The sequence below is a fragment of the Leptodactylus fuscus genome, chromosome 7 (assembly GCF_031893055.1).
Source record: "Leptodactylus fuscus isolate aLepFus1 chromosome 7, aLepFus1.hap2, whole genome shotgun sequence".
Classification (NCBI taxonomy): domain Eukaryota; kingdom Metazoa; phylum Chordata; class Amphibia; order Anura; family Leptodactylidae; genus Leptodactylus; species Leptodactylus fuscus.
In genome coordinates, this window is record NC_134271.1 from 49,009,384 (window position 1) to 49,032,995 (window position 23,612).

Here is a 23,612-nt window from a genome sequence, read left to right on the forward strand (position 1 = left end):
AGGATAGGCAGAATCGGCAATTGGTAAGTAAATAGCAGCTGTTATCTGCTGTAGAATTCCAGTAGGTAATGGCCTATTGTTACAGCTGCAATTGGCAGTAGTTCCACCACTGATTTAGAGAGCCTTAGGAGATACCTGTGGAAAGTGGCTGCAGACTGGCCTATGTAATATAAAGATTGATCATAAAACTACAGTAACATTTGACCACATTATGTTGGCCAAGTGCTTAGAAGTTATCCTGAGCTGGGCTGGTGTTTTTATCCACTCAACATCTGCATCGAGTTCTCTGAGTGCCCATGTGGGTTACTATGTTAATGAATTGGGCACTGACTTTAAGCTGTACAACTTGGCTCATAGGAGGTTCAAAGCGTAAGTAAAGCTGAATCACTTTAATAAAGCAACCTAGGTGGGTGACCGTAGATGGATATATACAGTGTTTCTACCCTGTGCATGTTTCTCTGATCACTGTATTGCCATAGAGCCGGGATGGCGAACCTTTGGCACAAGTGCCAGAGGTGGCACTCAGAGCCCTCTCTTTGGGCACCCATCCGTGGAACAGATTATACTGTGGGGGCCACTGTGGAGCAAATTGTACTGTGTGGGGACCACTGTGCAGCACATTATACTGTGTGAGGGCCACTGTGGAGCTGAATGTACTGTGTAGAGGACACTGTGGAGCAGATTGGACTGTGTGTGGGTCACAGTGGAGCAGAAAGCTCTATAAAGCCCCATTAGTATGACCATATTTTACAGGTTTGTAATTGTGTGCAATTGTGGATCCGCACATTATTAGCCCCTTAAGGACACAGCCCAAAAGTGCCTTAAGGACCAGGCCTCGTTTTTCAGAACTGACATGTGTCACTTTATATGGCAATAACTTTGAGACGCTTTAATTTACACAAGTGATTTTGAGAATGTTTTCTCGTGACACACTGTACTTCATGTTAGTGTTGATATTGAATCAATATTTGTGTATTTATTATTAAAAAAAAATAGGAAATTTGATGGAATTTTGCAAAAAATCGGAATTTTCAAAATGTGAACTGCTCTGCTTTTCAAACAGATAGTTATATCACACAAATACATGAATAAATATTATCTCCCATATCTCTGCTTTATATCGGCATCATCTTTTGATCATCTTTTAATTTATTTTGGATGTTACAAGGCTTTGAAGTGTAACAGCGATTTTCCAGATTTACAAGAAAATTCCCCAAACTCATTTTTTAGGGACCACTTCATTTCTGAAGGGGATTATAAAGGCCTATATAATAGAAACCCCCATAAATCACCCCATTTTCAAAACTGCACCCCTCAAATAATTCAAAACAGCATTTGGGAAGTTTGTTAACCCTTTAAGTATTTCATGGAAATTAAAACAATATGAAGGCGAAATTTAGACATTTCATTTTTTTTCATTTTGTTATGCAATTTCTCCTGAGCACAGAAATACCCCACATGTGGGTGTAAACTGATTTTTGGGCACACGACAGCGCATGGAAGGGAAAGAGCGACACAGGGTGTTTGAAAAGCAGATTTTGTTGGAATAATTTTCAGGCACCATGTCTCATTTGCAGAGCCCCTAGAGTATCAATACAAAGGAAAGCCCCAAAAAGGACCCAATTTTGGAAACTACACCCCTCACAGAATTCATCAAGGGGTATAGTGAGCATTTAGACCCCACAGCCTTTTCACAGATTGTGAAAATGTCACTTTATCCCCAAAGTTTTCATTTTCACAAGGGGTTAAAAGAGAAAAAGCCCCCCATAGATTGTTACACAATTTCTCCTGAACACGGCAATACCCCATATGTGGTCGGAATCTGCTGTATGGGGGACATGGCAGGGCTTGGAATGGAAAGAGTGCTATTTGGTTTTTGAAGAACAAATTTTGCTGGAATAGTTTACAGGTGCCATGTCGTATTTGCAGGGCCCCTAGCGTACCAAAACACTGGAAACCCCCAAAAGTGACCCCATTTTGTAAACTGCACCCCTCAAAAAATTTATCAGGGGTCTAATGAGCATTAGTATCCCAGACATGACTGCACAGCGGATGGTGGAACGTGAATATATAAGCTGTGCAGAGTGCATTGGGAACACCAAATTCCGGACTATATCCCCAGTGGCTCCTAAGATTGGGGGGTCACTTTGGGGGTCAGTTCTGGTATATTTTCCCTCGTAAGCTCTAAATCTGGGGTGTCCCCTGATATACGCTTATACACAGCTTATGCATTCCCTTCCTGCCGTAGCCAGTTGTGTTCTAATGATTTGGTGATTTTTTTAGATTTTTGTCTTCACATTGTACAAGCTATATTTTTTTTTATTTTTCTGGTGATGTGGCCATATAAGGGTTTGTTTTTTGCGGGATGAAATGTATTATGTAATGACAACATTTCTGGGTGCCTATAAACTATAGAATACATGTTATTAACTCTTTCTTGGTGGATTAAAAACCTCCCCAGCAACTGGTATTGTTTTTTAACTTTTTTTTTTTTTCCACCCAGTGTAGTGTATAAGTAACATGTGACCTTTATTCTGCTGGTCAATACAATTATGGCGATACCTCATTTAGTTTTGCAGAACAAAAAACTTTGGAGAAAGAAATCAATTATTTTTGCATCGCCATCTTCTGAGATGTGTAGCATTTTTTTTGTTCAGTTGACAGTTAGTTGAGGGCTTATTTTTTGCGGGACGATCTGTACTTTTTATTGGTACTGTTTTGGAGTATGTGTGACTTTTTGATCTCGTTTTATAGCATTTTAATAAGGCGAGATGGCAAAAAGTTCATTATTTCTTTGCTTGATTAATTAATTAATTTATTTATTTTTCATACCCTTAAATTCTTTTTTTTTAGCTTTTTTTTTTTTTTTTTTTACTTTTTATTGAGGTCCCACTAGGGGACCTGAACCAGTGATCCACTGGATCGCTGATTCAGCATTATAGACGTGCAATACACTTGTATTGCAGTCTATAGAGGAAGTTAGTCTATGCAGACGCATAGACTAACTTCATCCAACACAAGGCAGGATCAGCCAGGTATGTGGGGGCTGCAGGCGGGACATGTTTGCCCGCCGTATTCAAAGGGTTAAAACCCACGCTTAAAGCGCAGCTTCGATCTGGGGTTAAGGAGCAGAATGTTAGCTGTGTGTTACAGCTAGCTCCGGCTCCCGATGCCGCCGGCATTTTGACTTTCACTTTTGAACACTTAAGATGGGGCGGTCACTATTGACCACCTGCACCTTAAGGGTTAAACAGCGGGGATCGGTGTTATCACTGTCCCTGCTGTTACAGCGGGAGCCTGGCTGTCAGATACAGCCGGGCTCCCATGGTGATTGCACAGGCTCTGCTTCTGAGCCCGTGCGATCTCCATCACATACAGGCACGTGGAAATGTGGGAACGAACCACATTCCCTAACGTACATGTACGTGAAATAGCGTAAAGGGGTTAAGGTTAAATTGCTCTGTTGGCACTTTGTGATAAATTAGTGGGTTTTGGGTTGCAGTTTGGGCACTTGGTCTGTAAAAAGTTCTCCATCACTGCCATAGAGCAATATCTTTTAAAAACTAGAGTGAATGGTGATGGATGCAAAGGGAGGGTGCTGTATCTATATACATCATTCTGTCTATGATGTATTAGAAAAGAACATCAGCAGTGTGAATTTAGCCTAAAAAATGGATCCACAATGGAACGGAGACAAATGGATAACAAGTGAGCAGTTTAAACACTGAAATCAATGGATGGTTAAACTGATCTGTTTTTGTTCTTTCAAAGGAAAAGAAAAACTGATAACACAATGCAGATGTGATCACAGTCTAAGTTCTTTCTCACTAAATTTATGGTACTTTTTTTTAATCCCAAAGGACTGCAGACAGCATGTGTGCCCTAACATAGAATTATAATAAAGTGTCGTCATGGGAAGATTAATATCCTCAGAGACTTGACCAGTCACTTTCTTAGTATTATCATCTTGTTTCCCATTGATACAAATATTCTGTCAAAGAGTTTATTACTATATCATCTATGATCAATTAGGAGAATAAAAGGATACCTAACGTGTATGTGATTCACAGTGTTTTTTAACTTTTATATATATTCAAGGGAAAAGGGGGGGATTTGAATTTTTTACTTTTTAGTGCTTTATTTTTTAATTATTTTTCCCTTTTTTTTCTATATTGCATGTATTAGACCCCTAGGGGTCTTGAAGCCCAGGGAATCTGATCACTAGTGCAATGCATTAAAATGTTAATGCATTGCAAAGTTTTGCTAAATATCTGCATTTGTATGACAGGCTGCATAAAACAGCCTGTCATACAAGTCATAGTCAACTGAACACTGGCCCCAGATCTCATACTCGCCCAAACCTCACCAAAATGGTGGCGCCCATACGCCACCAGGAAAATGGAGCCTCAGCACCTTAATGCCCACAATCAGTGCAAGCACGGTGGCGACTCTGTAAAGTGCTACGGACCATGATGGTGCTATACAAAAAAGCATAATAATAAGAATACCCAACATCCTCCGTACTATTACATCAGATGCCAAGAAGGGGTTAAAGTTGTTTTTCATCCAAATCTGCAAAAATAGTATGATGTTTATTGCTGCAATGAACTCTGTAATACAGAAGTAGCAGTTGAATATTTTTGGTGGCGGTGGTAAACACTAGAGATGAGCGAACACTAAAATGTTCGAGGTTCGAAATTCGATTCGAACAGCCGCTCAATGTTCGTGTGTTCGAACGGGTTTCGAACCCCATTATAGTCTATGGGGAACAGATACTCGTTAAGGGGGAAACCCAAATCCGTGTCTGGAGGGTCACCAAGTCCACTATGACACCCCAGGAAATGATGCCAACACCTCTGGAATGACACTGGGACAGCAGGGGAAGCATGTCTGGGGGCATCTAACACACCAAAGACCCTCTATTACCCCAACATCACAGCCTAACAACTACACACTTTACACACTCAATACCACCTCTCTGACAGTAGGAAAACACCTTGAAACATGTGTATTTGGCACTTGCAGTGAGGAGAGCTTGTCACCAGCAGTGAATTTGGCCCTTGTAGTAAGTTGAGGTTGGCACCAACATTTGTTTTGAAAATCAGGGTGGATTGAGCCTCTAACCAGCAGAGTTTGGGCAAATTCATGGTGGAGGGAGCCTCTAAACACCCCAGTTTGGGCAAATTCATGGTGGAGGGAGCCTCTAAAAACCCCAGTTTGGACCAATTCATGGTGGAGGGAGCCTCTAACCAGCCCAGTTTGGGCAAATTCATGGTGGAGGGAGCCTCTAACCAGCCCAGTTTGGACCAATTAATGGTGGAGGGAGCCTCTAACCAGCCCAGTTTGGACCAATTAATGGTGGAGGGAGCCTCTAACCAGCCCAGTTTGGACCAATTAATGGTGGAGGGAGCCTCTAACCAGCCCAGTTTGGACCAATTAATGGTGGAGGGAGCCTCTAACCACCCCAGTTTGGACCAATTCATGGTGGAGGGAGCCTCTAAACAGCCAAGTTTGGACCAATTCATGGTGGAGGGAGCCTCTAAAAACCCCAGTTTGGACCAATTCATGGTGGAGGGAGCCTCTAACCAGCCCAGTTTGGGCAAATTCATGGTGGAGGGAGCCTCTAAACAGCCCAGTTTGGGCAAATTCATGGTGGAGGGAGCCTCTAACCAGCCCAGTTTGGACCAATTAATGGTGGAGGGAGCCGCTAAACAGCCCAGTTTGGGCAAATTCATGGTGGAGGGAGCCTCTAAACAGCCCAGTTTGGACCAATTCATGGTGGAGGGAGCCTCTAAAAAACCCAGTTTGGACCAATTCATGGTGGAGGGAGCCTCTAAACAGCCCAGTTTGGGCAAATTCATGGTGGAGGGAGCCTCTAAACAGCCCAGTTTGGGCAAATTCATGGTGGAGGGAGCCTCTAACCAGCCCAGTTTGGACCAATTAATGGTGGAGGGAGCCTCTAAACAGCCAAGTTTTGGGAAATTCATGGTGGAGGGAGCCTCTAACCAGCCCAGTTTGGACCAATTCATGGTGGAGGGAGCCTCTAAACAGCCCAGTTTGGGCAAATTCATGGTGGAGGGAGCCTCTAAAAAACCCAGTTTGGACCAATTCATGGTGGAGGGAGCCTCTAACCAGCCCAGTTTGGACCAATTAATGGTGGAGGGAGCCTCTAAACAGCCAAGTTTGGACCAATTCATGGTGGAGGGAGCCTCTAAAAACCCCAGTTTGGACCAATTCATGGTGGAGGGAGCCTCTAACCAGCCCAGTTTGGGCAAATTCATGGTGGAGGGAGCCTCTAAACAGCCCAGTTTGGGCAAATTCATGGTGGAGGGAGCCTCTAACCAGCCCAGTTTGGACCAATTAATGGTGGAGGGAGCCGCTAAACAGCCCAGTTTGGACCAATTCATGGTGGAGGGAGCCTCTAAAAACCCCAGTTTGGACCAATTCATGGTGGAGGGAGCCTCTAAAAAACCCAGTTTGGACCAATTCATGGTGGAGGGAGCCTCTAACCAGCCCAGTTTGGACCAATTAATGGTGGAGGGAGCCTCTAAACAGCCAAGTTTGGACCAATTCATGGTGGAGGGAGCCTCTAAAAACCCCAGTTTGGACCAATTCATGGTGGAGGGAGCCTCTAACCAGCCCAGTTTGGACCAATTAATGGTGGAGGGAGCCTCTAACCAGCCCAGTTTGGACCAATTAATGGTGGAGGGAGCCTCTAACCACCCCAGTTTGGACCAATTCATGGTGGAGGGAGCCTCTAAACAGCCAAGTTTGGACCAATTCATGGTGGAGGGAGCCTCTAAAAACCCCAGTTTGGACCAATTCATGGTGGAGGGAGCCTCTAACCAGCCCAGTTTGGGCAAATTCATGGTGGAGGGAGCCTCTAACCAGCCCAGTTTGGACCAATTAATGGTGGAGGGAGCCTCTAACCAGCCCAGTTTGGACCAATTAATGGTGGAGGGAGCCTCTAACCAGCCCAGTTTGGACCAATTAATGGTGGAGGGAGCCTCTAACCAGCCCAGTTTGGACCAATTAATGGTGGAGGGAGCCTCTAACCACCCCAGTTTGGACCAATTCATGGTGGAGGGAGCCTCTAAACAGCCAAGTTTGGACCAATTCATGGTGGAGGGAGCCTCTAAAAACCCCAGTTTGGACCAATTAATGGTGGAGGGAGCCTCTAAACAGCCAAGTTTTGGGAAATTCATGGTGGAGGGAGCCTCTAACCAGCCCAGTTTGGACCAATTAATGGTGGAGGGAGCCTCTAAACAGCCCAGTTTGGACCAATTCATGGTGGAGGGAGCCTCTAAACAGCCCAGTTTGGGCAAATTCATGGTGGAGGGAGCCTCTAAAAAACCCAGTTTGGACCAATTCATGGTGGAGGGAGCCTCTAACCAGCCCAGTTTGGGCAAATTCATGGTGGAGGGAGCCTCTAAACAGCCCAGTTTGGGCAAATTCATGGTGGAGGGAGCCTCTAACCAGCCCAGTTTGGACCAATTAATGGTGGAGGGAGCCGCTAAACAGCCCAGTTTGGGCAAATTCATGGTGGAGGGAGCCTCTAAACAGCCCAGTTTGGACCAATACATGGTGGAGGGAGCCTCTAAAAAACCCAGTTTGGACCAATTCATGGTGGAGGGAGCCTCTAAACAGCCCAGTTTGGGCAAATTCATGGTGGAGGGAGCCTCTAACCAGCAGAGTTGTGGGAAAGCAGGGTGGAGGGAGCCTCTAACCAGCAGAGTTGGTGGAAATCAGGGTGGAGGGAGCCTCTAACCAGCAGAGTTGGGGGAAATCATGTTGGAGGGAGCCTAGTATTAGCAGAATTGTGCAACGCTTATGGTGGATGAGTATGAGGATGCGGAGGAATTGGAGAGGTTGAGTACAGACATGGAGTTTCATGTTGGGGTGCTTTACACAGGTGGGCACAAAAATGAAGGCTCTATCCAGTGGTGGTTCATTTTTATCAAAGTGAGCCGGTCGGCACTCTCAGCTGACAGACGGGTGCGCTTGTCAGTGATGATGCCACCGGCTGCACTGAACACCCTCTCAGATAGGACGCTGGCGGCAGGACAGGACAGCACCTTCAAGGCATATAGGGCAAGTTCAAGCCACAGGTCCAACTTCGACACCCAATACGTGTAGGGCGCAGAGGGGTCGGAGAGGACAGGGCTGTGGTCGGAAAGGTATTCCCGCAACATGCGCCTATACTTCTCACGCCTGGTGACACTAGGACCCTCCGTGGCGGCACTTTGGCGAGGGGGTGCCATCAAGGTGTCCCAGACCTTAGACAGTGTGCCCCTCGTTTGTGTGGACCGGTGAGAACTTGGTTGCCTACTGGAGGAACTGCCCTCCCTGCCCCCAACGTCACATGCTGGAAACATCTCCATCATATTCTGCACCAATTGCCTGTGGCAAGCATTGATGCGATTGGCCCTCCCCTCTACCGGAATAAAAGACGAGATGTTGTTTTTATACCGGGGGTCAAGGATAGCAAAGATCCAGTACTGGTTGTCCTCCATGATTTTGACAATACGCTTGTCGGTTGTAAAGCACCCCAACATGAACTCAGCCATGTCTGCCACAGTGTTAGTTGGCATGACTCCTCTGGCCCCACCGGAAAGTTCAATCTCCATTTCCTCCTCATCCTCCATGTCTACCCATCCGCGCTGCAACAATGGGACGATTCGAAGTTGCCCGGAAGCCTCCTGTATCACCATCACATCATCGGACAACTCTTCTTCCTCCTCCTCCTCCATTAAACGCAGTGAAGCGGACAGATGTGTGGACCTACTCTCCAGCTGTGACGGATCGGATGCTATCCCTAACTCCTCTGTGTGATCTGAGTTATCCCTGATGTCAATCAGGGATTCTCTCAGAACACACAAGAGCGGGATTGTAAGGCTCACCATCGCATCCTCAGAGCTCACCCTCCTTGTGGACTCCTCAAAGACCCGTAGGATGTCACAAAGGTCTCTCATCCATGGCCACTCATGGATGTGAAACTGAGGCAGCTGACTTTGTGGCACCCTAGGGTTTTGTAGCTGGTATTCCATCAAAGGTCTCTGCTGCTCAACCACTCTATTCAACATCTGAAACGTTGAGTTCCAGCGTGTGGGGACGTCGCACAAAAGCCGGTGTTGTGGCACATGCAGGCGTTGCTGGAGAGATTTTAAGCTAGCAGCGGCTACTGTCGACTTGCGAAAGTGGGCGCACATGCGCCGCACTTTCACCAGTAGCTCTGGAACATTGGGGTAGCTCTTTAGGAAACGTTGCACCACTAGGTTGAAGACGTGGGCCAGGCATGGAACATGTTGGAGTCCGGCAAGCTCCAGAGCTGCTACCAGGTTCCGGCCGTTATCACAAACGACCATGCCTGGGCCCAGGTGCAGCGGCTCAAACCATATTGCCGTCTCATCGAGGAGGGCATCCCTCACCTCGGAGGCAGTGTGCTGTCTGTCCCCCAAGCTGATCAGCTTCAGCACAGCCTGCTGACGTCTACCAACGCCAGTGCTGCAACGTTTCCAACTCGTAGCTGGGGTCAATCTAACAGCGGAGGAGGAGGCGGAGGAGGAGGCGGTGGCGGAGGAGGAGGCGGTAGAGGAGGAGGAGGAGGGGGGTGTTCTTCTCGTGTCCCTGCCAGGAATGTTAGGCGGGGAGACGAGGTACACCGGGCCAGTTTGGGAAGCAGTCCCAGCCTCAACTACATTCACCCAGTGTGCCGTCAGTGAAATGTAGCGTCCCTGTCCGCATGCACTTGTCCACGCGTCGGTGGTCAAGTGGACCTTTGTGCAAAGCGCGGAACTAAGGGCCCGCCTGATGTTGAGTGACACGTGCTGGTGCAAGGCGGGGACGGCACACCGGGAGAAGTAGTGACGGCTAGGGACGGCATAGCGAGGTGCCGCAGTTGCCATCAGGTCCAGGAAGGCGGGAGTTTCAACAAGCCGGAACGCCAACATCTCCTGGGCCAGCAGTTTAGCGATGTTGGCGTTCAAGGCTTGCGCGTGTGGGTGGTTAGCAGTGTATTTCTGCCGCCGCTCCAATGTCTGAGAGATGGTGGGTTGTTGTAAAGAAACGCCTGATGGTGCCTTTGATGGTGCAGGAGAAGGAGATAAGACAGGACCAGGGGAGGATGAGGTAGAAGTCAACAAAGTGGCGGAGGCAGATGAAGTGGTGTCCTGGCTCGTCCTCTGGAGTGCATCGCCAGCACAGTCAGCAGTGGCAGTGGCAGAGGCAGTGGCAGAGGCAGTGGCAGTGGCGTGAACGGCAGGCGGCCTTTGTCCTGCCGTTGCTGCCTGCCACTGATTCCAGTGCTTGGATTCCAAATGACGGCGCATTGAAGTGGTGGACAGGTTGCTCTTCTCAGAGCCCCTAATCAATTTCGAGAGGCAAATTGTGCAGACAACACTATATCTGTCCTCGGCGCATTCCTTGAAAAAACTCCACACCTTCGAGAAACATGCCCTCGAGGTGGGAGTTTTTCGGGGCTGGGTACGAACTGGAACATCTTGGGAGATTCCGGGTGTGGCCTGGCTTCGCCTAAGCTGCTGACCTCTGCCTCTGCCTCTAGCTACCCTTTTTGGTGCTGCACCTGCCTCAACATCCACACTACTTTCCCCGCTTGACATCCCCCCTGTCCAGGTCGGGTCAGTGTCCTCATCATCCACCACTTCCTCTTCCAACTCCTGTCTCATCTCCTCCTCCCGCACAATGCGCCGGTCAACTGGATGCCCTGACGGCAACTGCGTCACATCATCGTCGATGAGGGTGGGTTGCTGGTCATCCACCACCAAATCGAACGGAGATGGAGGAGACTCTAGTGTTTGAGCATCTGGACACAGATGCTCCTCTGTTAGGTTCGTGGAATCGTGACGTGGAGAGGCAGGTTGAGGGACAATGAAAGGAGCGGAGAACAGCTCTGGGGAGCAGGGACAGTTTGGGTTATTGTTCTGTAAAGCTTCGGAATTTTGGGAGGAAGGAAGACAAGACTGTTGGGTAATAGGAGGAGAGGAGGCAGAGTCTGACTGGCTGCTGGACAATGTGCTGTAAGCGTTCTCTGACAGCCATTGCAAGACCTGTTCCTGGTTCTCGGGCCTACTAAGGTTTGTACCCTGCAGTTTAGTTAATGTGGCAAGCAACCCTGGCACTGTGGAGTGGCGCAATGCTTGCTGCCCCACAGGAGTAGGCACGGGACGCCCTGTGGCTTCACTGCTACCTTGCTCCCCAGAACCATTCCCCCGACCTCGCCCACGGCCTCGTCCACGTCCCTTTCCGGGAGCCTTGCGCATTTTGAATTCCTAGTTAGAAATTGGCACTGTATACCAGTAGTAAAAATTGTGGGTGCACGTAACCCCAATATATTCTTTGAATTCCCAGTCAGACACTGGCACTATATGGCAGTAGCAAGAAATGAGGGTATTTGTATTCCCAATATATTCTTTGAATTCCCAGTCAGACAATGGCACTGTATACCAGTAGTAAAAATTGTGGGTGCACGTAACTCCAATATATTCTTTGAATTACCAGTCAGAAACTGGCACTATATGGCAGTAGCAAGAAATGAGGGTATTTATAACCCCAATATATTCTTTGAATTCCCAGTCAGACAATGGCACTGTATACCAGTAGTAAAAATTGTGGGTGCACGTAACCCCAATATATTCTTTGAATTCCCAGTCAGACACTGGCACTATATGGCAGTAGCAAGAAATGAGGGTATTTGTATTCCCAATATACTCTTTGAATTCCCAGTCAGACAATGGCACTGTATACCAGTAGTAAAAATTGTGGGTGCACGTAACCCCAATATATTCTTTGAATTACCAGTCAGAAACTGGCACTATATGGCAGTAGCAAGAAATGAGGGTATTTATAACCCCAATATATTCTTTGAATTCCCAGTCAGACAATGGCACTGTATACCAGTAGTAAAAATTGTGGGTGCACGTAACCCCAATATATTCTTTGAATTACCAGTCAGAAACTGGCACTATATGGCAGTAGCAAGAAATGAGGGTATTTGTATTCCCAATATATTCTTTGAATTCCCAGTCAGACAATGGCACTGTATACCAGTAGTAAAAATTGTGAGTGCACGTAACCCCAATATATTCTTTGAATTACCAGTCAGAAACTGGCACTATATGGCAGTAGCAAGAAATGAGGGTATTTGTATTCCCAATATATTCTTTGAATTCCCAGTCAGACAATGGCACTGTATACCAGTAGTAAAAATTGTGGGTGCACGTAACCCCAATATATTCTTTGAATTACCAGTCAGAAACTGGCACTATATGGCAGTAGCAAGAAATGAGGGTATTTATAACCCCAATATATTCTTTGAATTCCCAGTCAGACAATGGCACTGTATACCAGTAGTAAAAATTGTGGGTGCACGTAACCCCAATATATTCTTTGAATTACCAGTCAGAAACTGGCACTATATGGCAGTAGCAAGAAATGAGGGTATTTGTATTCCCAATATATTCTTTGAATTCCCAGTCAGACAATGGCACTGTATACCAGTAGTAAAAATTGTGAGTGCACGTAACCCCAATATATTCTTTGAATTACCAGTCAGAAACTGGCACTATATGGCAGTAGCAAGAAATGAGGGTATTTGTATTCCCAATATATTCTTTGAATTCCCAGTCAGACAATGGCACTGTATACCAGTAGTAAAAATTGTGGGTGCACGTAACCCCAATATATTCTTTGAATTACCAGTCAGAAACTGGCACTATATGGCAGTAGCAAGAAATGAGGGTATTTATAACCCCAATATATTCTTTGAATTCCCAGTCAGACAATGGCACTGTATACCAGTAGTAAAAATTGTGGGTGCACGTAACCACAATATATTCTTTGAATTACCAGTCAGAAACTGGCACTATATGGCAGTAGCAAGAAATGAGGGTATTTATAACCCCAATATATTCTTTGAATTCCCAGTCAGACAATGGCACTGTATACCAGTAGTAAAAATTGTGGGTGCACGTAACCCCAATATATTCTTTGAATTACCAGTCAGAAACTGGCACTATATGGCAGTAGCAAGAAATGAGGGTATTTGTATTCCCAATATATTCTTTGAATTCCCAGTCAGACACTGGCACTATATGGCAGTAGCAAGAAATGAGGGTATTTGTATTCCCAATATATTCTTTGAATTCCCAGTCAGACAATGGCACTGTATACCAGTAGTAAAAATTGTGGGTGCACGTAACCCCAATATATTCTTTGAATTCCCAGTCAGACACTGGCACTATATGGCAGTAGCAAGAAATGAGGGTATTTGTATTCCCAATATATTCTTTGAATTCCCAGTCAGACAATGGCACTGTATACCAGTAGTAAAAATTGTGGGTGCACGTAACCCCAATATATTCTTTGAATTCCCAGTCAGACACTGGCACTATATGGCAGTAGCAAGAAATGAGGGTATTTGTATTCCCAATATATTCTTTGAATTCCCAGTCAGACAATGGCACTGTATACCAGTAGTAAAAATTGTGGGTGCACGTAACCCCAATATATTCTTTGAATTCCCAGTCAGACACTGGCACTATATGGCAGTAGCAAGAAATGAGGGTATTTGTATTCCCAATATATTCTTTGAATTCCCAGTCAGACAATGGCACTGTATACCAGTAGTAAAAATTGTGGGTGCACGTAACCCCAATATATTCTTTGAATTACCAGTCAGAAACTGGCACTATATGGCAGTAGCAAGAAATGAGGGTATTTATAACCCCAATATATTCTTTGAATTCCCAGTCAGACAATGGCACTGTATACCAGTAGTAAAAATTGTGGGTGCACGTAACCCCAATATATTCTTTGAATTACCAGTCAGAAACTGGCACTATATGGCAGTAGCAAGAAATGAGGGTATTTGTATTCCCAATATATTCTTTGAATTCCCAGTCAGACACTGGCACTATATGGCAGTAGCAAGAAATGAGGGTATTTGTATTCCCAATATATTCTTTGAATTCCCAGTCAGACAATGGCACTGTATACCAGTAGTAAAAATTGTGGGTGCACGTAACCCCAATATATTCTTTGAATTACCAGTCAGAAACTGGCACTATATGGCAGTAGCAAGAAATGAGGGTATTTATAACCCCAATATATTCTTTGAATTCCCAGTCAGACAATGGCACTGTATACCAGTAGTAAAAATTGTGGGTGCACGTAACCCCAATATATTCTTTGAATTCCCAGTCAGACACTGGCACTATATGGCAGTAGCAAGAAATGAGGGTATTTGTATTCCCAATATATTCTTTGAATTCCCAGTCAGACAATGGCACTGTATACCAGTAGTAAAAATTGTGGGTGTATATAGCCCCAATTCTATTGCTAGGGGACTTGCAGGGTATTTCTGGGGTGAAGGTGGGGGGGCACACCGTTGGAACGGGTATCGGGGTATATATCGGGTATACGGGAATACACTGACAGTGTATTCCATTCAGGATCCTGGGAAAGCTGGGTTGCGGCGATTGAGCCCGTCAGTGCCACGTTACACTGACAAGCTTCTCCCTGGAATTTAGCTCTTACAAGAGCTGTTGGTTGTCTTCTCCTTCCTATCCTAGCCTGTCCCTGCCTACCCAGAATCTAAGCCCTAGCTAGCTGGACGGAAACCTCCGTCCTCGGTGAATTGCAAGCTCAGAATGACGCGAACCTGGGCGGCGCTGTTCTTTTAAATTAGAGGTCACATGTTTTCGGCAGCCAATGGGTTTTGCCTACTTTTCTCAACGTCACCGGTGTCGTAGTTCCTGTCCCACCTACCCTGCGCTGTTATTGGAGCAAAAAAGGCGCCAGGGAAGGTGGGAGGGGAATCGAGTAATGGCGCACTTTACCACGCGGTGTTCGATTCGATTCGAACATGCCGAACAGCCTAATATCCGATCGAACATGAGTTCGATAGAACACTGTTCGCTCATCTCTAGTAAACACCCTTTAAGACTGTCTAGGCTAAGTCTGCACTGTCTGACTTTTAGGAAGTATTAGTAAATCTGCCTCACTGTTTTGGTTCTCTGAATTAACAGATTTGCTAATCACATACATTTCAGTAGATCTGAATTCAGTGACCAAAATAGAAAGCCATATTCAGTTTGCTCCCTCTAGTGGCAGCTTTGAGCTGCAGAAATGAACTCATGTCACGTTGTTTTCTGCATTGGACAAATTTTCTTTGATTTAACCCTTAGGCGCACCAGGATGTACAGTTAAGTCCTGGTGCACGTGAATAAATATGGCGGCCACTCTGAAACAGTGGGGTCGCACAAGCAGCCAGGTCTGTGCTGTTTTATTATTATTATTATTAATTTATATAGCACCATTAATTCCATGGTGCTTTGCATTTCAGGGTTTACATACAGTATACAAAACATACAAACAGATATGATACTAACAATGATCAACTGGCACACTGGGATAGAGGGCCCTGCCCACGAGGGCTTACAGTCTATGAGGGAAGAGGGATATTGAAAGAAGGTGAGGAGAGAGACTGTTCAGATGGTGGTCTGGTGACAGTAGCGTTATTGGTGGTTGTAGGTCTTCCTCAATAGGCAAGTCTTCAGGGCCTTCTTGAAGCCTGTAATTGGGGTGTGGGGGGGGGGTCAGTCTTATGTGTCTTGGCAGCCGATGAAGAATGAGGGGAGAGTGTATTAAGCGAGCAGCATAGTTTAAGTTGTACTGGAGGGGGGCGAGCATATTCGCTGGGAGGCTATGAAGAAGGGTGTTACAGTAATCTAAGCAGGAGATTATGAGGGCATGGACTAGCATCTTTGCAGTTTCTGGGGTGAGGAAGGAGAGGATTTGATGGATTTTCTTGAGTTGGAGGCAGCAGGAGGTGTTCAGGGTTTGAATATGCGACTTGAAGGATAGATCAGAGTCCACGGTTATCCCAAGACAGCAAACCCGTGGGACAGGGGTAAGCGTGGTTCCATAAACTTTGATAGATGAGTCAGGTAGAGACGCCGTACGAGGTGGGGCGAAGATGATGAACTCTGTTTTCTCCTTACTGAGTTTGAGAAAGAGGGAGAAGAGAAAGGAGGCTACGGCCGCTAGACAATCTGGAACTCTGGCCAGCAGGGAGGTAATGTCTGGTCCAGAAAGATATATATGAGTGTCATGAGCATAGTAATGGTAATGAAAACCATGAGATTCTATGAGTTGGCCCAGGCCGAGGGTGTAGATGGAGAACAGGAGGGGTCCTAGGACGGAGCCTTGGGGGAGAACTACAGAAAGAGGGTGTGGTGAGGAGGTGGTATGCAAGTGGGAGACGCTGAATGTGTGGTTCTTGATAAATGAAGAGATCCAGGAAAGGGCCAGGTCTGAGATACCAATCAATGAGAGCATTTCTCACAAGAGGGAGTGGTCAACTGTATCAAAGGCAGAGGAGAGGTCAAGGAGGAGGAGGACAAAGTAGTGATGCTTGGCTTTGGCAGTTTGAAGGTCATTAGTGACTTTGGTTAGGGCAGTTTCAGTGGAGTGCCGGGTTCTGAAGCCTGACTGTAGTCTGTCAAATAGCAGGTTGGACAAGAGATAGGAGGTTCAGAGTGGAAGTGTTGTTCAAGCAGTTTTGAGGCGTATGGGAGCAGTGAGATGGTTCGATAGTTGGCTGTAGAGAACGGTTCGAGGGACAGTTTCTTAAGTATAGGTGTGACAGTGGCATGTTTGAAGGCAGAGGGGAAGGATCCATTGGTTAGGGATAGGTTGAAGAGATGGGTAATGGAGTAATGACGTCAGTGAGTTTGGGGATGAGATGTGACTGGATTGGGTAAAGCGCGCAGGAGGTAAGGTGGGATTTAGAGATTAGGGTGGAGAGCTTTTCATCAGTGACGGTGGAGAAACAGGCTAAAGATGAAGAGCAAGGCCAGTCTAGTATCCACACTCTTTTACTACAAAGCCATGTGCAGAATGTGGCTTGGCATTCTCTTGCTGAAATAAGCAGTGACGTCCCTAAAAAATATGTCACTTGGATGGCAGCATATGTTGCTCCAAAACCTCTATCTACCTTTCAGCAATAATGGTGACGTCATAGATGTGCAAAAGAACGACCAGAATAGAGAGAACACCGCACTTACTCCAAAATATTTTGAAAATCAGACGTAGCTTTATTTCAACAAACACCAACACACTAAAGCTACGTGAGATTGTCAAAATATTTTGGAGTAATTGCGGTGCCTCTTCGTTCTGATCATTCTTCTGCTATTTATCATCCATCGCGGGTGTAGCGGGCTCCAGTTACTCTATACCTCTTCATTTCACCACTACCCAAGTTATCCGGTGCTCTAGAAGACCTTCTGAGCAGAAAACAGACATTTGCTCAGTGCCTAACACTGGTGTTCATAGATGCGCAAGTTACCCATGCCATGGGCACTAACACCCCCCATACCATCAGAGATGCTGGCTTTTGAACTTTGTGCTGATAACAATCCGGACAGTCATTTCCCCTTTGGCACAGAGGACACAACGTCCATGATTTCCAAAAACAATTTGAAATGGTCAGACCACAGGACACTTTTCCACTTTGCATCAGTCCATCTCAGATGAGCTCTGGCTCATAGAAGCTGGTGGCGTTTCTGGGTGTTATTGATTAGAGATGAGCGAACACTGTTCGGATCAGCCGATCCGAACAAGACGCTCCCATAGAAATGAATGGAAGCACCTGGCACGTACGCTTTGCCGGGGGCCGGTTGCTTGATCTCCGCGTGCCGTCCGCTTCCATTCATTTCTATGGGAGCGTGCTGTTTGGAACGGCTGTTCCGAACAGTGTTCGCTCATCTCTATTATTGATACATGGCTTTCGCTTTGCAAGGTACTTAAGGTTTTAACTTGCACTTGTAGATGTAGCGACAAACTGTGTTCATTGACAATGGTTTTCTGAAGTGGCCCTGAGCCCATGTGGTAATATCCGTTACCATGTTGTCAGTTTTTAATGCAGTTATGGTAATTCAAAATAGTTTTTCAGCCTTTCCATTTACCTTGCAGATATTTGTCCAGATTCTCTGAATCTTTTGATATTATGGACTGTAGATGCTGAAATCCTTAAATTTCTTGCAACTGTACATTGAGAAACGTTATTTTTAAACTGTTGGACTATTTGCTCACGCAGTTGTTCACAAAGTGGTGAACCACATCCTATCCTAGCTTGTGAACGACTGAGCCTTTTGGGGGTGCTCCCTTTATCTTTAACTAATCATGATATTCACCTGTTTCCAACTAACCTGTTTACCTTTGGAAGATCCAAACAGGTTTTTTTTTTTTTTTTAGCATTTCTCAACTCTCCCAGTCTTTTGTTGCCCCTGTCCCAGCTTTTTTGGAACGTGTTACAGGCATTAAATTCAAAATTATGGAATATTTGCAATAAAATAATAAAAAAAGTTTATCTGTTTGAATAATAAATATCTTGTCTTATAGTGTATTCAATTGAATATAGGTTGAAAAGGATTTGCAAATCATCATATTCTGTTTTTATTTACGTTTTACACAACATCCAAAATTTATTGGGATTGCGGTTGTAATACCAATAGTCTATTCAATACTTTAAATTTTAAAAAAAACTTATGTTATTATTTATTGGGGACTCTAGAATATACTGTGTGACAAAAGACAATGGGGCGACAGATCCACAAGCATTGATATACATTTGCACTTAAATCCGTCTTAAGGAAAAAAGGCCAAATACATTTTAATATTAGTCAATCCTCTTATGATTCAACATTCCATTTCCAATAAATTAATCTTTTTATACAGTCCTATGAAAAAGTTTGGGCACCCCTATTAATCTTCATCATTTTTAGTTCTAAATATTTTGGTGTTTGCAACAGCCATTTCAGTTTCATATATCTAATAACTGATGGACACAGTAATATCTCAGGATTGAAATGAGGTTTATTGTACTAACAGAAAATGTGCAATATGCATTAAACCAAAATTTGACCGGTGCAAAAATTTTGGTACCCTTATAATTTTATTGATTTGAATACTCCTAACTACTTTTTACTGACTTACTGAAGCACAAAATTGGTTTTGTAACCTCACTGAGCTTTGAACTTCATAGCCAGGTGTATCCAATCATGAGAAAAGCTATTTAAGGTGGCCAATTGCAAGTTGTTCTCCTATTTGAATCTCCTCTGAAGAGTGGCATCATGGGCTACTCAAAACAACTCTCAAATGATCTGAAAACAAAGATTGTTCAACATAGCTGTTCAGGGGAAGGATACAAAAAGTTGTCTCAGAGATTTAACCTGTCAGCTTCCACTGTGAGGAACATAGTAAGAAAATGAAAGACCACAGGGACAGTTCTTGTTAAGCCCAGAAGTGGCAGGCCAAGAAAAATATCAGAATGGCAGAGAAGAAGAATGGTGAGAACAGTCAAGGACAATCCACAGACCACCTCCAAAGAGCTGCAGCATCATCTTGCTGCAGATGGTGTCACTGTGCATCGGTCAACAATACAGCACACTTTGCACAAGGAGAAACTGTATGGGAGAGTGATGAGAAAGAAGCCATTTCTGCAAGCACGCCACAAACAAGAGTCGCCTGAGGTATGCAAAAGCACATTTGGACAAGCCAGCTTCATTTTGGAAGAAGGTCCTGTGGACTGATGAAACAAAGATTGAGTTGTTTGGTCATACAAAAAGGCGTTATGCATGGTGTCCAAAAAAAACAGCATTCCAAGAAAAACACTTGCTACCCATTGTAAAATTTGGTGGAGGTTCCATCATGCTTTGGGGCTGTGTGTCCAATGCCAGCACCGGGAATCTTGTTAAAGTTGAGGGTCGCATGGATTCCACTCAGTATCAGCAGATTCTTGAGAATAATGTTCAAGAATCAGTGACGAAGTTGAAGTTACGCCGGGGATGGATATTTCAGCAAGACAATGATCCAAAACACTGCTCCAAATCGACTCAGGCATTCATGCAGAGCAACAATTACAATGTTCTAGAGTGGCCATCCCAGTCCCCAGACCTGAATATCATTGAACATCTGTGGGATGATTTGAAGCGGGCTGTCCATGCTCAGCGACCATCAAACTTAACTGAACTTGAATTGTTTTGTAAAGAGGAATGGTCCAAAATACCTTCATCCAGGATCCAGGAACTGATTAAAAGCTACAGGAAGCGACTAGAGGCAAAAGGAGGATCTACTAAATATTAATGTTACTTTTCTGTTGAGGTGCCCATACTTTTGCACCGGTCAAATTTTGGTTTAATGCATATTGCACATTTTCTGTGAGTACAATAAACCTCATTTCAATCCTGAAATATTACTGTGTCCATCAGTTATTAGATATATCAAACTGAAATGGCTGCTGCAAACACCAAAATATTTAGAACTAAAGATGATTAAGATTAATAGGGGTGCCCAAACTTTTTCATAGGACTGTAAATATGCAGATAAGCCCCCAAGTGCTACTTGGTGTCCACCATCAGATTCAAGTGCTTTGAGTGAACTGAGCGAATACTCAAATTGTGCTTAGTTTTTAATCGATTGCCTGTGCTGACTGACCTCCTTCATACCTGTATGTCATTATGATAAAAAATACACTTCAACCCCAATCCCATACAGAGGGTCAAACTCTCTAGCCTATTGATCCACTGTCCAGTAACTAATAGGGAATAAAGAAAAAGGAGGGGATCTCTGAAACATGGAACAAGCTCCACGGGATCAGAATAACTGTATCTAGTAAGGCTATTGTTTTTTTTTCCCCCGACATATTTCGATAACAGATGATAACACTATAATTTCCAGGTTTTGAGTCAGATTCGGAACGAGCTTTGGATGGAGTACAAAATAAAATTCTTAACTCTAATTATATTATAAAAAATTGTACAAATAATAAGAAGCATACTGATTCTGTCTGACCATAGAGGCTCAGATTTACTAATAGTTTAAAAATATAAACTCAGACAGTCTGAAAATTCACCTTAATTCAATTTATCACAGTTACTGATATTGGATGATAAATATGGTATATCTTGAGACTGACTAGTCTAAGTTTATATCATAAAGCAGTTGGCTTACTTTGAGTAAGAATTTTAGGACAGTTTTATTCTGCCTCTCGAGTATTTAGTTTTAGCCCAGAATCATTCATATGTGTAGTGGCATACACTGCGCCGGAGACTCCAGCACAGAGGGCTATTTCCTCTACTGATTTTAGTTTAACCACTTCAGTAACGGGCCAATTTGTGGTCCAGGACCAGACACATTTTAGATTTATTTTGTATGTGCAGTTTAGAGGGTTGTAACATTTTTCTCATGTCTCATTCAACTAATTTTTGCGACTTTTTTCGGCGACACATAGGGCTTTATTTTAATGTTGTTTTTATTTTCGAATGTGTTTTAATTTTTTTTTTATATCCGGGAAAATATAAACATAATAGGAGGGAAATTGTGTCTGGTTTTCACTTTTCTTTTTTATTTAATAACACTAAGTGCAACTGAAAAACTTTATAAAATAGTTTTTCCTCTCCATTATGGCAACTTTTATTTTATATGATGTCATTGGGGGTGGGGCTATAACCTTTAATAACATCATTTTATTGGCGTATTATTTTACTTATTTTTTTTATTATTTTATTTCATTTTTTTAAAACTTTTTCATTAATTTTTTAATATTTTTTTTTCAAATGGTGTCCCCATAAGAGACCTTTGGGGCCATCTTATCACTTTTTTTTTTGTACTGGAGGCTGATTTATCCTATAACTGGGGCTGGTACATTTAGCCCCAGTTGCAGGGGAATACAGCCTCCTGCACGCTGCTATACACAGCTGATCGCCTCCTGCACGCTGCTATACACAGCTGATCTGGGTCCTGTAGGACCCAGCAGCTCTTGCAAGACGCTGCTCCTGGTGGATCACGTGACCGCAGGGTCAGAGGGCAGCCGCATCATGGCGGCGCCCATAGCCATGTATTCGCTCATTGAGCGCTGTATACACAGCGATCGAGAAGGCAGGGAAGGGAATAAACCTTCCCTGTCTTCTCTCTGAGAGCTCTGGCTGAAGTTACAGCCGGCTCCCAGTGAAAGCAGCTGCACGATCTTGTGCAGCTGCTGTGTTCTGATTGGACGTACCGGTACGTCCTGTCAGAACAAGGAAACCACTTCCGGAACATTTATAGTCTATGGGACGGTCCGGAAGTGGTTAAATGATAGACACCCAGCACACCCCATTATAGTCAATGGGGTCTGTTGGATCCCCTGTGTAACCATTGTTTTACAGATGCGCCTCTTCATTGATTGTGTCCTCCAACAGACCTGAACAATGGAGAGGCGACGCTAGTGTGACCCTAACACCACAGAGGTATCTAATAGTAAATCTGAGCCAGAGTCTGTGGTTAAAGGGGCTCTATCAGCAAAATCATGCTGATCGAGCCCCACATATGCGTGAATAGCCTTTAAAAAGGCTATTCAGGCCCCGTAAAAGTTATATTAAACTACCCCCCCACCCGTTTTAAAATAAAACCCTAAAAAAGAATGTTATCTACTTACGCATCGTACACTGTGGGCAGGCATTCAGGGTGCGCCGTCTTCTTCATCCACGCCTTTTCTTCCTCCGATGTCCTCTGGTCCCGTCCTCCGGCGCTCTCGAGCGGACACTGATATAAAAAAATGGCCTGGGCGCCTGCGCAGTAGCCGTAGTAGAAGCCGCATGCTACTGCGCATGCGCCCAGGCCATTTTTTTATATCAGTGTCTGCTCGCGAGTGCCGGAGGAGGACGGGACCGGAGGACGTCAGAGGAAGAAGAGGCGTGGAAGAAGACACACCCTGTATGCTGCCCACAGTGCACGATCCGTAAATAGATAACATTCTTTTTCAGGGTTTAATTTTAAAACGGGGGGGGGGGGGGTAGTTTAATATAACATTTACGGTGCCTGAATAGCCTTTTTAAAGGCTTTTCACGCATATGTGGGGCTCGATCAGCATGATTTTGCTGATAGAGCCCCTTTAAGCCTACTCAGTCCTGATCATTTCCACAAAGGTTAAGGCTAGGTTGACACAGCAATTTTTAGGTTTACACAGAAACTCCTGTCATGCAACTATAAGATGATAACGTTATCATGCGATTTCTTCAGTAATTTCAGTGACTGGAGTTGCATTGAGGTTGATATAACTGCAACTCCTCACACTGCTTTATCTTTTGCGCCTGAAGTTGCAGCTACAGCACTTTTTAGTCAAAATTCACCTCCATTCACTCATATTAGAGGAGGACTCACAGGGACAACACAGGAATCTTTGTTTAGGCGATAGTCACATCACAGCCAAGGTTAATGTGTAGCCCTAGCCTATATTCGGCCTCCCTGTACACGCAAACGTGAATGAACTAAACTACACCCAGCAGAAGCGCGGGTAAACGCGAGAAAACGTCACTTCCTGTGGGAGGAGTCTTAAAACAGCTTGACTACGGCGTAACCAAGTGCGTCGTTACTAAGGAAGACGCTATGGGCCGCAATGGCTGCTGGGATAGCTATAGTTAGATCCCATGGTAACCTTAGACGCGCTGACTTTACTATACAGGTTCCAGATGAATTTGCGCCCTGTTTGATCCCTTTTCTAAGGCGCAGCGGGAATTCTGTGGAGATTCACATAGAAGTCATTTTGTGATTCG